The 14156-nt window shown below is 37.4% G+C and overlaps 1 pseudogene; it reads right to left on the bottom strand.

Moving 5' to 3' along the window:
• Positions 1–11754: 11754 nt before the first annotated feature.
• LOC120263917 lies at positions 11755–12277 on the bottom strand (annotated as a pseudogene).
• Between the last annotated feature and the right edge of the window lie 1879 nt (positions 12278–14156).

Genomic DNA, 14156 nt, shown 5'->3' with positions numbered 1-14156 from the left:
TAATTGAAATTTTTATAATAATGGAGGAAAATATGGTTACCGGAAATTTGATAAAAATTGAAAAAAAAAGAAATTTTAATAAATGATCACATAAGTCAGAAAGTATAAATAATAAAAAATTAATAACTATTAAATAAACCAAGAATAATAACAAAATAATTAAGTAACTCAGAACAATATAAATAATCATAAATTTAATAAGTATTAAATTAAAAAGTAATTGAATGAATAACAAAAATGTCATTACCAAAAATAAATAAGTGAACAAATTAAAATGACAATTTATCAAGAGTCGAAAAGTATATAGATATACTGATATTTATATGTGGTTTACTTACCTGTCTAATGCCCAAAAACTCTAACTCACACCAAATCAGCTTCTCTCAGGGAATCCTATATTGGGAAGAAACCCCATCGAATTTACTGAAAATAAGAATTTAAAAAAATAACCAAAGATAAGCAACAAGAATTTCATGACACTCATGAAGCTACAAAAGTCAAGTGGCTAATAAACAACTCCATCATGCCCTTGATGATTGAAAAAGCCATAACTTTGTGAATTCCGATCCAAATCAGGAATTTCTAGCTTCTAAGAAAACTAGACATCGACTGCTATACCATATTCAGACTTCACAATGATTTGTGATCTACATAATTTAAACCATGAATTTGAGTAAACCTATTTCTGTAAATAAAAAAATTCATACATATCCTTTCTAATAAGGATATCTCGCAGCATAAAACTTCAAATAAATAAAACTTTAGAAGCAGATAACTAACTCAAAAGGGAACAACTTTATAATTAATAATATGACATGATTCCAAAACTAAGACAATGAAAATGTTTGACCAATCTTCATGCTTTCTATAAAAATGCCATTTGAGCATAAGTTTAGTAATATGGCTATAACACAAATATTCTGGAGGAATAAATTCTGTAATTCTGCAGATCCATAGATAATGTCGACTTCTACAACTTTCCTATATAATTCTATATCTAATTCAAACTCTAAAGCCATGAAAAATTAATAACTCTTCAAGGTCAACACAGAAGTCTTATCCGCTGAATTCAAAGGTTGTAACTTACATCATGGACATGGAGAAAATCTAAAATTTTGTAGTAAGCTAGTTAAGAACAAGATCTACAAATTTTCTATTTTTAACTCCTCCAAATTTGGTCTCTAAGTCACCCAAATTAAAGAGGAATTTCTACTATGCTAAAAGCAAATTTCTAAATCTTATGCTCAAATAAATCAAATCCTAACCCTAACTAGTATCACTTCACAAACAATCATAAGAAGGATAGGAAAAAGAATAAATCAGAACCTTACCTCAACCACTAGCAATCAAGCACTCACAGAGGTGAGTTCCTCATCTTCATCGCCGGAACCACGTTGTAACAAAGGATAGATGCTAGATCTCACTTTTTCTTAAACGGCAATTCTAAAACATACAGAGGCGAAGAGCGAGCGATTGTGGAAGGAGATGCGGATAGGTTTTGAATAAAAGGTAACTAAAAACTTACAATAAATAAAAATAAATAAATATTTAAATGTAAGCCCAACAACATTAAAATTAAAAAAAAAATTGGTGAGCCCCACATGAATATAAGGGTAAAAATGTAATTTAACCAACAAATATAAATATATATACACATTTTATGCAAAAACCTAGATCCAGAGTTTAGACGACTCCTCTTTTGAGAAATGACAAAAAAGCCTGAAAGAAAAAATGTTCACCTCCAAACCTTTGCCCGAGCCACCGAGCGTCGCTTACCTTTATCTCCGCGGCTCCGCCTCCAAAACCTTTCCGTTTACTTGCGCCTCCTCCTCCCTTCTCCTCTGCGGCTCTGCCTCCAAAACTCTTCTATTCACTCGCACTTTCTTCACCCACTAGCCACCACCACCTCCTCCAAAGCCTTCACTTGCCAACTCCTTTTTAGGCATCTCCTAGTTCCCTTCCTTAAAGTATTACCAAGATCTAGTCAGGAGCAGAATAAACATAAAGATAATACAACAAGCTCAACATGAGAGACAAATTAATGAGAATTATTTTATTAGCAAGAGAAATTATGGAGTGTCTCCAAAAAGAAATGGATCTCTCAATTTTATCTAACATGGAAGAGAAATGAGAGATGGCCAATTTTTTAGGTGAAATAAAAACCCCAAGGTAGGTCAAAGGAAAAGTACCAGCTTTGAAATTAAGAAAATTACAAATACTCTTATTGAGTCTTCTATTGAATCTGGTAGGAAAGAAGATCTCAAGCTTAATATTGCGGGTTGTTTTCCTGGAAGCCTGAGTAATGAGAATTAAGTCATCTGCATACATAATATGATTAAAGTTGTTTCCAAGATTGGAGTTGAAACCAGGGATCATTTGATTTCTTAAAGCAAAATTAAGAAGAGCAGCCAAATTTTGAGAAACTAAAATAAAAAGATAGGAAGAAATCGGGTCACCTTGTCTAATACACTAGAGGAGGAAATACAAGATGTTGGATGTTTGTTAATCAAGAAAAAAGAAAGAAACTAAACTAATGCAAGCATGAATCCAAGAAATTCAAATGCTAGGGAAATTCATTTTAGAAAGGGTGGCAAGAATTGCAGTCCAACTCAAAGTATCATAAGGTTTTTTTTATATCAAACTTAATTAACATCCTAGGAGGAACATTTGAGTCTCGATCAATGGAATGAATGGCTTCTTGAATGTTAAAAATTGAGATAAATCTAGCTGCCCATGTGCTCAAATAAAAATAAAAATAAAAAAAAAAACTCACTCATTTTAATGATTAGTAGTTATTAATTTTGACCTTGAAGCCATATTAATGGTTCGTAGCCATTATTCTTAACTTTGAAGCCACCCATGTGTTGTTTCTATATAAAATATTTTCCTATAAAAGGGGAAGATCTTTGGATGATGATGTGTGTCTAAGTTCATAAGTGTTCCTATTAACAAGGGAGAAATCAAGAGGGAGTGAGTATAATAGTTCTTGAATAAAATTATTATAAAATCTTTTAAGTATTCTTAGTGGTGTGACACATCAAAGAGAAAGTGTGTGAGGTGTAATTTTGTACTCTTAAACAATTCTTCAGAGTGAGTACTGCAATGATAGCAAGAAACAAGATGTAGCCAATTTAAGGGTGAACTTGTATAAATTCTAGTGTCTTGTTTTTCTCTACTCTACCGTCTTATTTTATTTTATATTGTTCTTGTTAAGTGGAATTTAAGTCACACAACCCTACAAATTCCTAACAACCTGTACCAGAGCCTAATTGCTGAGAAGAATAATGACTAATGAAGAGCAATTTGAATTGGGATTTACAAAATTCAATGGCATGGATTTTGCCATTTGGAAGATACAAATAGAAGAATCTTTATATAGTAAGAAAATGTATCTACCATTAGGAACAAAACCAGAAACATGAAGAAAGAAGAATCGAAGCTCCTTGACACGTAAGTATTGGGGTTCTCCGCCTTACCCTCTCAAAAATTGTGCTCACAATGTGGCGAACAAGACAACCACAGTAGACATGATGAAGGCTTTATTTGACATGTATGAAAAGCCTTCTATAAACAACAAGAATCATCTTGACAAGGGATACACCCTTTGTGTATCCGCAAGTGTACAAGTCATAAGAAGTAGTATAATATACCTATTGCGTCAGTCGAATCCACAAGGACTGGAAATCTCTTGATACTTGTTAATTTCTTACTATCTAGCTAAATCGAATAGGTTGTGAGAATTCTATCTAAGAGGCTAAGGTAAGAAAAGGAGAGAAAGGATTGGACAGGGATAAGAACTGGGTAAAAGATTAATGGAAGACTACTCCCCTCAATAAATGCAATAACTCATATATTGACTATCTGGTACATCTCCTTAGGCTGAGGGTAAAAACCCTAAGGCAGAGGGTTCAACACCATAGGCCCTATCTCTAGGCATGCACTCAACCCATTTCCCCTATGTCTACCATAACTAGATGGATTTCATAATCATCATCTAGGTGCCCGGGATGCAACAATGGAAAACATGCATCTAGTTTTGTAATAACAACCATAGTAGGAATACACATCAAGTTTTTCTAATGCAACTATGGCAACCTTGCACGTCGAGTTTTGTAACTACAACTATGGTAATCATGCACATGGAGTTTTGCATCACACAAAAATCATAGAAGGAATCACAAGGAGACGCCATAGTCAAACATTAGAAAATCAAAACATTACAAGTCAAGCTTCATAGCCCAGGACACCGAATGACGGTTAGCCCCTCATGGTTTTACAAAACAAATGAAGATCTAGAAAAGAAAATAAAAGATAATTCATAAACTCCCTTCTAGCTTCCCAAAACTTATTAATGAAGGCCCAATGAAGTTTCCATTGGCTTTGTTTCACTTCCATGGTGTTTTCTCTACCCAGATCTGTCCCCAATCACAATCTGGAGAAGTCCCAGCAGCAGTCCAAAAGAATCAAAAGAAAGATAAAGAAGATCTACCTTGAAAACCCTATGGGCTTAAAAAGGTTGTTCCCAATGGAAGCACTGGCGTACGTCCTACCGTGCTCTTTAAGGAATGTCTTAGGATGTGTTTTAAACATGATATGTAAAAAATCCATTAACTATACCAGCAGAAGCATGACCATGCTCAGCGCTCTAGTGTCGTGCTTTTCTTCTAGTAAAACTTCCTATAAACTGCATGGGTAGAAGAACGGGAATGCTTCCAGTACACGACAATGCTCTAGGCTATGGAACAGTGCTTTCCTTCTTCAAATGAATTTCACTAAGTCCCAAATTTTGTACAGGCCGAAGCCCGAGCGTGCTTTCTGACCGTGCTTCTGATGCAACTGTGCAATTAAGCTCATTTTTGGCCAAATTCATTCCAAATCTCATTCTTTTGTCCCAAGATGTACTTGCCTAAACAATTAAGCATAAATACCCAAAGTAGCATCAAATTACAGATAATTGCATGTTAAAGAACAAGCTAATCATGTGAATAGGCTATATGAATGTCTATAAAAAAAATGTCTATATGAAATGCACTCAGCAAATACCCTCACACTTGAACACTTCAAAAAAAAAACACATTCTATACCAGATAAAGAAGATGAGTGCATGACCTTTGATCTCATAAAAATAGGAACTTCAAAGGCATAAGGGGAAAACTAGTGGTTAGTGTGTTCTGCTGATAAAAAAAATAATTTTCACCTATTCAGCAAAATTTGGGAGGACCTAGATAACGCGACCTTATTTCTAGAAAAACTAAGTGGGTAGTAGCGCCATACACCCTAAAGGTAGCCATTTATCTCTGTAATTCATCAAGTGAATATAGGTAATGCCCAAAATCTGACTATTCAAGAGTAGCTTACACACTTCTAAGGTGATAGCTCTTTGTACCATCTATTGCACACAAGAATTTAGAAAACATCAGTACGGTGTTCTTACAAATCCAACTTTCCAAGAATGAACTCAAAACAATTATTCTAAATTAAGTAACTCTCTTTTTTTTTTAATCACAAGGTCTAAAAACTAAGGCCCTCCTAAGTGTAAGTGACTCCAAAAGTACGGTAAGGTGGAAAATGGAAAGGTTTCCTAGATATGAGGTTCAAACAAAATAAACACTAACTCTAGTGTCCCCATTTACCTAATGAATTCCTATACAACAAGTCACAAATCATCTTAAGTCATGCATCATCACAATACACACAGAAACAACCTCCCCCACACTTGAATTGTACATTGTCCTCAATGTATAAAATGTATGCATGAAAGATAATCAAAGAGAACATGTGTAAATCAAATTGAGGAGAGTTATTAGGGCTTCTCTAACCATAGCGAGTGATGATGCCACTCTCAAAGTGAACATTCCGAATTCCAACACAGCATATAATCCTGAGAAGCAACAAGGGTACACAAGTGAAGCTCAAGAATCTCAAAATCAAAATAAAATAAAAGCACACACATACGAAAATAAAAACAAAGTCTAAAAGTACATTTGACAACTAAAAGATAAACAATTTAGCAGGATCCCCTTGATAAATGTATAAAATACAAGACCAAATAATTAAAAGAGTACATCAAAATGAAAGGAAAACAGCTAATGATGGTCAATCAAACTCAATCGCAGAGGAATCCTCAGACTCACCCTCGCCCTGGGAACCTCCTTTCCCTCTAACTCTACTTCATTCTCGAACTTAAAGGCATCATTCTCTGAATCCAAGTTTGTTGTGTCGACCTCCACATGGCAAGGTGCATGGGTTGGGGAAAGTGGTGATGGTGATAGCTGCATGTTGATATGATCGGCGATCCTCATGACGCTCTGACTAAGATAACACTTGAAGAGTGGTGAACTCATCGGAAGTGCTACGTGGCTAGTGGAGTTTCTAGTCAGTGGTGTCCGAGGATGAGGAGTTGGGGATGATAGTGGAGATTCAAGCTCAATAACACTTGAAGTAATAGCACTAGCTACATAATACTAGGTCCCTCAAGCTGTACGTGTCACTTTACTGAGTAGATCATTGTAGCAATTTAACTATAGCAGTCTACTGTAGCATATGGAGATTTTTCGAGACAAAAACTTTGACCTAAGTCATGCGGCCTCTACACGGGTCCTTACCAGACCTGTATGCCCCCATTATAAACACAGGTATACATTGGGATTTCATCATTCTAGCTTCGTACCATTTTTATATGGCCTCTATATGGCTCGTATGTCTTGGGCGGTATTTAAGGAGTTTTTTAGGGCTGAAAAGGGAGCTTTTGGCCACCATTAGAAGAAAAGAAACCTAGAAAATGGCAGCAATTATTCAAAGTGATTTTAAGGGCATTTGAGGTTCCAAAGCACCATACTTCAAAGGGGAGATCTACCACCTTGAAAAGAGAGGAGTCTTATGACTGGGAAGCGGCATTCAGCTAAGAGAAGCGTCATTCGGCCCTATCTACCTCATCTTCATCATCATTTCATCTAGGGAGTGGCATTTATGAACTTTTCTTGTATTGTTATTTGTATTGTTTTTTACCTTGGGGGGGTTAGGGGAGGGTTCATCATGTATTTTGGATTATTGTTACTTAATTTCATTACATTGTTTTAGTTTATGATCTAATATGTTGTGCTTGCATGCTAGAATTACATGTGGAGAGATCCATAGTTCCTTTATGAGTTATTCATGTTAATGTTACTTGCTCACATACACTAGATCTTGAATGGATTAGAAGGGGTTTCTTGCACTGACACGTCGAGAGATCAGGTAACGATAGCCCTCTGACTTTTAAGAGTAAAGCTAGGTTGTGTTTACCATTCTTTTGGGATTTCCTTGCTCTTAATGCAATCGTAGGAGGTTTAATCTGGAAGAGATTCTGATCAACACTCATATGGGATTAGTGTTCAATCACCAAGAGATTGGGGTTGACCTAATTTAGAAGTCCCTCGGTCCAAACCACCTTTGCATCATTTGTTATTCATCATTGCATCATGATGACCCCCTAAGGGGATCCACATCCATAGCCCTTTGCTTATAACTGTTGTGTTTGTAGTCTCTTACTTGATCCTTCAATTTGTGGTGGCCTTTTATTTGTTTTTCCACAACTAGTTAAATAGAAACCCTTCACTTAATAGTTAGGTTAGAAAATAAGCATTGCAGGAGTAATAGTAGATCTTTAACCCCAAGGAATACGATCCTCGTCTTTTACAGAAGGTATTACTTGGCGACCTCATACACTTGCTGGAAGCAACACCATCATAGAGCCCAAGCCTAACAAAGAACTCTGTCAGACTCATCCTCTAAAAGGTCCCAAACACCTAGAGCTAATAGTGCTCTCTCGGTGAAAACTCACCATACCCTTCTCGAGCTTGAAGGTCGCCAAAACCCCCCAACGTCACCTCTCGGTAAGTGTTACTGGTGATAGAGAAGAATAAATGAAATGCCCCAGCACTCAAGAGACGTTGGACCTCCTCGGTGAGTAACAACTCGAGTAGGACCTCCCAGCTAATCTCCCGGGACTCGCCATTACGTCAAGCACTCAATCAATTGTACCACACCTAATGTCCTGGTACACAGAACTCTGGAGCTACTGGAGTAGCCTATTAACTACTCTCGCCCCTCGCCCTCTTCGAAGAGGGTGCAGATGTTAACATTTTCTACCTTCGCATAATGCCCTACATTAGAGAATATGGTGAAATGCATGAAAACATGTGTTTTGCATTAAACACGGGCATGCTTTCAACAACAAGGCCATTCTTAAAAACCAAAGAACAAAGGACCATGCCTAAGAGAAGCACACCTGATCATGAAAAGAGCATAGTTGTGTTTCTGATAAGTGCTTGTGTGATAAGAATGCGAAGTATTCTTTCCTTATGATGAGCATTACTTTTATTGGGTTTTAACACTAATATGTGTGTATTTATGTTACTTTCATGCATATAGGGTTGTGAAGCCAAATCTTAGAGAAAGAAACTAATGTAGATCGTGAGTGCACCATTTGGAGGAAATCTTGAGAAGGTTCAAACGCAAAGACATAAGTCAGTTCAAGATGCTAGAATGTGTGCCAACCTCCGTGTATTCAACTAGCGCAATGATTTGGAGGGGCACAAAGGCAGTCACATTCTAAGTATTCCGGCTTATGCATGTGTAACGAGATCTCCACCAACGCGGCCGTTCATTAAAGAAGCAAAACGATCTACAATGTAAACGTGTGCTCGTTTACATTACCTCGATGAAAGCATGGTTTCAGGAGTGTTTCAAACCGGTACTATAGCATAGCACTATAGCAATAACGGGGCAAAAATACTGTAGCAGGTACTGTTCACAGCCGGCCGAAGAAGGAGTTTTCTAGAGAAGCCACATGGGCGTGTGGAAATTCCACACGCTCATGCGTTAATTCCACACGGGCCATGTGAAATATTCACAAGGGCGTGTGGATTCCCGATTCCAGCCCTTTAAAAGCCGATTTTAGCCCCGATTTCAGTATTTTTTTTCCATCTTTTCCCCAACTTGAGAGAGGGCTGCAGCTAAGGTTTTGAGGGATATTGGCTAGGGATTGGGAGAGGTTCGACGGCTCTGACATCGCGCATCATTTTGGAAGAAGGTTAGTGGGAGAGCTTTCGTCGGCACCGATCCGGCGAGGTGTATCCTAAGCCAGGCAAAAAGACCTTTGGACGAGTAGAGGACTCTCCACAAGACCGTCGTCATGACTATCGAGGGGGTTTTCTATGGATTTATTGCTTTTACATTCGATTTCATTGGTTGTAATTAGCTCCATGGAGAGCTAAACCCCCTAGTGGGTACTTGGATTGTGAACCCTAGGATGTATTCGTTTCATTGAACCTAGTTATTATGCTTTCATTAATTGATGTTTTTATTGAGTTCTAATCTTGAATGCTTTGATTGTATGAATACTCACTTAGAGTGACACTATGGTTGAGAGTTTTTGTTGGTAACCCTTGTGAGTGAGTGACACACCACGAGAGTTAGACAAATCTAGATTGGAGAGGGTTAAGAGGGTAAGTCGAGAGATAGCAGAACGTCCCCTTTCTCCTCCGGTGTGATTTACACTTAGTGCACTACTCACTCCTTGAACTCTATTGGAAACTCATGTTCGATATTAAAGGGACTAGTTAGGTTTATTTCTTTTGCTAAACTCTGAAAAAAAATATGAAAAGAAGGAACAAAATAGTTTTATTGTTTATTTGTGTTTGTTGGGTGTAAAGAGCTACCACCTATGAAGTATGTAGCTACTCTCATATGTCGGATACTAGTTATGCCCTAATAAGCGAAAGAGCTATCTCATAGGATGAGTGAAAGCTACCACTCCGGTAGAAAGAGCTACCACCTCGAAAGTGTGAAAGCCACCTTAGCGGCCGCTTTGGAAAGGGTTACCTTAGAGGATGTGTGAAGCTACTACCATCTTTAAAATTTTTGTCACTTTTGTAGATAAATAAGTCCCTTGTACTTAGAACTTTGAGGAGTATACCTTGGGTTGTTTTAAGTGAGTTCACACACATTCACGGAATTCGGGTTTGTTGTCCTTTTTTATTCAAGTTATTAGCTAGAGCATTGATTTTTCATATTTAGTGTTGAAATTTTCCTTACTTATAGAATACTCTCTTTGTATACCTTGGTGAACCTAAGGCCAAGTGTGGGCTCCTTTTTTCACCCGGCCTTTGATTAGGGTTTACCGGTTAAAAAGCATGGATCACAAATCAAATTTAATTTTTTTTTTTTTTTGGGACTTTGAGGGATTGCGGGTTCATGACTTCCATTAAAGGCAAGCCCTTAATGTTAATTACCCTGGACATCATCGCAGGAACCTCCGATTAAGAAATAAGTGTAAAAAAAGGAAACAAATTGTGACAATCAATTTTCATTCATTTCAATAAATATGAATTCATGGAATACAAAACATTTGAAATTATCTTGACTTATGGACTTATATCCAAACTTGTGTCTTGGACATTTTGCATTTTTGATTTGATTCACATCTTGAATTTAAGTTGGGTTTCAAGTCATGAATTCTCCCTGTTGATGAACCATAAACTTGCTTTCGACTTTCATGCTTGTGAAGCTTCTTTCCAATCTTGACTTGTGAAACTCTTGAGCCTTTGACTTTGATGTCTAGAGACTACTGAGTTCAAATATCGATTTATATTTTGACTTGTGAAACTCTTTGTGTCTTTGACTTCTGATATCATGAGACTGTTGAGTCCAACTGTCGATTTATATTGATTTTTTTTAAAACTGACTTGTGAAACTCTTTGGGTCATCGACTTTCAATATTCTGAAACCACTGAGTTCAATTGTCGATTTTTTTTATAGATTTTTTTTAAAATATTAACTTGTGAAACTATTTGGGTCTTTGACTTTCGATGTCTTGAGATCGGCTTAAAAAAAAACATATATCTCATTGCTGTTTTGAGACAAATTTAGCCACCACCTCGAGATAAGCACCCTTGTTGTTGCTTTGAGACTAGCATTTATTATTTTATTTATTATTACTATTATTATTTTTTTATTATTATTATTTTTATCAATTTTCTCCACGCATTTTCTCTGCTATTCATTTGCTTGCATATGACTTTTCTTCTCTCTTCTTTTTCTTTTATATATTTTTTTTATCCACACTCATCATAATGGGTTCTTATTTTTTAACTATCCCATGTATATCTCATTCTCATGGTGGGAACCCTTTTTATTATTATTATTATTATTATTATTTTAATTTTAAACATGCACATGAATATGCATACTTTTCATTCACGTGCATGTGGGTTTTTCATGGTGGGCTCATGTTTTTTTAAAAATATTTTATCTATTCATTTATATATTTATTTTCTTTTGAACCCGAATGTGAGTATGCATGCATACCCAATGCATGCTTCTCATTCTTTTTTTTTCTTTTTTTTTTAACCAACAATCTGATAATAAGATTTGTTAATATATATATATAATCCATGGATATCTTGATTGTGAAAGAGACATCCGCTAAAATGCATGGTTGGTTACGGATATGCTTGCACGCATGCATGTAATACCTTCTTCTTCCTTTTTTTTTTTAGTAAAACCCTAAATTTATTACACTAAATCATCATCAGCTTCATCGAAAACAAAAATCAAAAGACGGTCGTGAAAGATAACGGATCTGAAACACAGATATAAGATCCATTCTAGAACACTGGAACATTTAAAAAAAAGCAAGATAAAAGGATCCGCTAATCAGATAATGAATCTAATAAATGAACGGGTTTGGATCCAGCAAAATCTGAGACCCGTTTAGGAGAACTGACCGCAATCGGCGATGGTGACGACCTTCGAGGTCCTTCCACCTTGAGATCCAACGCTCTTGACCTTCTTGACGACGTCCAAGCTCTCGTTGACCTGCCTAATGACGACGTGTTTCCCATCGAAACACGAAGTTTGGGCGGTGCAGATGAAAAAACTGGGATTCATTAGTGTTGAGGCCGGCGTTGGTGATGGAAAGAACACCGGGACCAGTATGCTTGCGGCTAAAGTTCTCATCTTTGAACTTGGATCCGCAGATCGACTCCCCGCCAATGCCGTTACCAGCGCTGAAATTGCTGCCTTGGCACATGAAGCCGGGAATCACACGGTGAAAGGTAGACTCTTTGTAGTGTAGTGGCTTCTCACATTTGCCGATGCCCTTCTCGCCTATGCAGAGAGCACGGAAGTTCTCCGCCGTGTTGGGGACCACGTTGGTATACACCTTCATCACTATCCGGCTCGCCGGAGCGCCTCCGATGGTCATGTCGAAGAAGACCCTGGGGTTGGCCGTCATGGATCTCGATCTCTCTTGAGCTTCTCTCTGTTTCTCAGTGGGGGCATATGCTTGGACTTTTTTAAGAGCACGTGAGTATACATGCACATGCCATATATATAGAAATCATTGGCTTTTTTTTATGCTAATAACTCATAAGCAATGGTTAATTATCTGCATCCCTTTGCTTTCATACATATCATTCTCACTCATCACACTTGATCACTCTAATATATCATTTTATTTATTTTATTTATTTATTTTATTATTACTGATGACAGAAGATGACCTTGTGTAGAATTTCAAAAGCAAGGCAAATACTCAGACTGCTATTTGTAGGTCCATAGTATGCATGACTTTGAATCCACATAATCGCTATTTGGAATTCATTTATTTATTTATTTATTTCTATTATTATTATTATTATTATTATTTTGCATTCGGTGGCTCTGAACCAATATTGAATGATAGCATTCTATCTCAACAAATTACCATGTGGAATAATTCATGCTCATCTCTTCTTACAACTTAATGCATCTCCAAGCTATTGGACAGTAACTTTCATCGGGTGTTGCACATCAGGGTTTGCATGCATTTGCAAGTGCTCTCGATGCATACGGTAACAACGCCGGTAATGGTGCCTTCTAAGTATTATAGAGATCTGATATGCTTAACTTTTTGTAGTTGGGCCATTTCATCTCGAGATTTTTTGACTTTATTTGTTGAAATCATCATTGCTTTTATCTACTGCTGGAAATCCATGCTCACTTTAATTGTGGTGCCTCTGGTCCTTGCTGGCACTTATGCAGCTCCAGATCTTCGGGTCTTTCATCAGGCCAAATTTGATGTGAGGTACACCTTCATATTATCCATATCCACTTCATTTAGAGTTTAGTTAAGTTTCTATGAATAACCTTGAGCTGCTCTATCTCCTCTTTATGGGAAATTCTATGATCAACATAACACAGCTAGTACTGTGGCTTTCTCAAGGTATCAACCATTGCCATCCACTGCTAACTTGATCAGAGAGACCTTTCCAAATCTTCTGTTCTCTCAGAAAGATCAAGAACCAAAAGAAAATATTGATCTTGCAAGTCTCACAATCCATGTTCTAATGCTGTAGTCTTCGGTCATTTATCTGAAGTGCTTCTTTCTGTCATTTACCAGACCGGCATGACAGCATGCAAAGAACACATCAACGAAGCCCATGCACAACCTTGGCAACAGCAGCCGCACCAGAACTAAAAAAACGCGGTAGATCTCACGTTAAACGTCTTGGAGCTTGTGTGCGTAGCAAGTGGCTTTGATGGAGTAAGCTGCATCGGAGGATGCATTGGCGAAGGGCATCGTGAGGGAGTCATCACGTCGCAGATCGAGTCAAAACCGGCTTTCCGGTTGTGAACGCGCGCGCGGGTGGCTTGCCGATTGTACGCATCAGACCACCGACGCTGTATCCGATGTCGAGAGCTTTGAGGCCTGGTTGCGCATTGATAAGATCGGCGGCGCGTTGTTGATGAATGCGCGTGGTGTCACGGTGAGAGAGGTTGGGGATGGAAGGAGAGAAGTGGAAGCTCTGGCCCAGACTTACTCGTAGATGTCGGTGACAAGGTTATAGAAGGTGTCTTCGTCTCTGTCGCCGATCAGATCCTGGGTTTTGGCCGAGAAGATGATAAAAGAGAGGAGAGAGATTGAGAATGTTCGAGTTATCGCTCACTGGAAAGAGAGCACGAGGGAGAAGAAATGCATGCATGTGTGTGCATTTTTTTCATTTTTTTTTTATTTTTCTTCAGATTTTTTTTTCTTTTAATTTTCTTCTCTTATGATTTTTTTCTCTCTTTTCTTTATTTTTGTTCCTTTTTATTCTTTTTTTTTCAAAAAAAAAAAATCTTTTTTTTTTAGG

The sequence above is a fragment of the Dioscorea cayenensis genome, chromosome 6 (genome assembly GCF_009730915.1).
Source record: "Dioscorea cayenensis subsp. rotundata cultivar TDr96_F1 chromosome 6, TDr96_F1_v2_PseudoChromosome.rev07_lg8_w22 25.fasta, whole genome shotgun sequence".
NCBI classification, from domain to species: domain Eukaryota; kingdom Viridiplantae; phylum Streptophyta; class Magnoliopsida; order Dioscoreales; family Dioscoreaceae; genus Dioscorea; species Dioscorea cayenensis.
The sequence above is the reverse complement of the archived record's forward strand: the minus strand, read 5'-3'. Positions and strand labels throughout refer to the sequence as shown.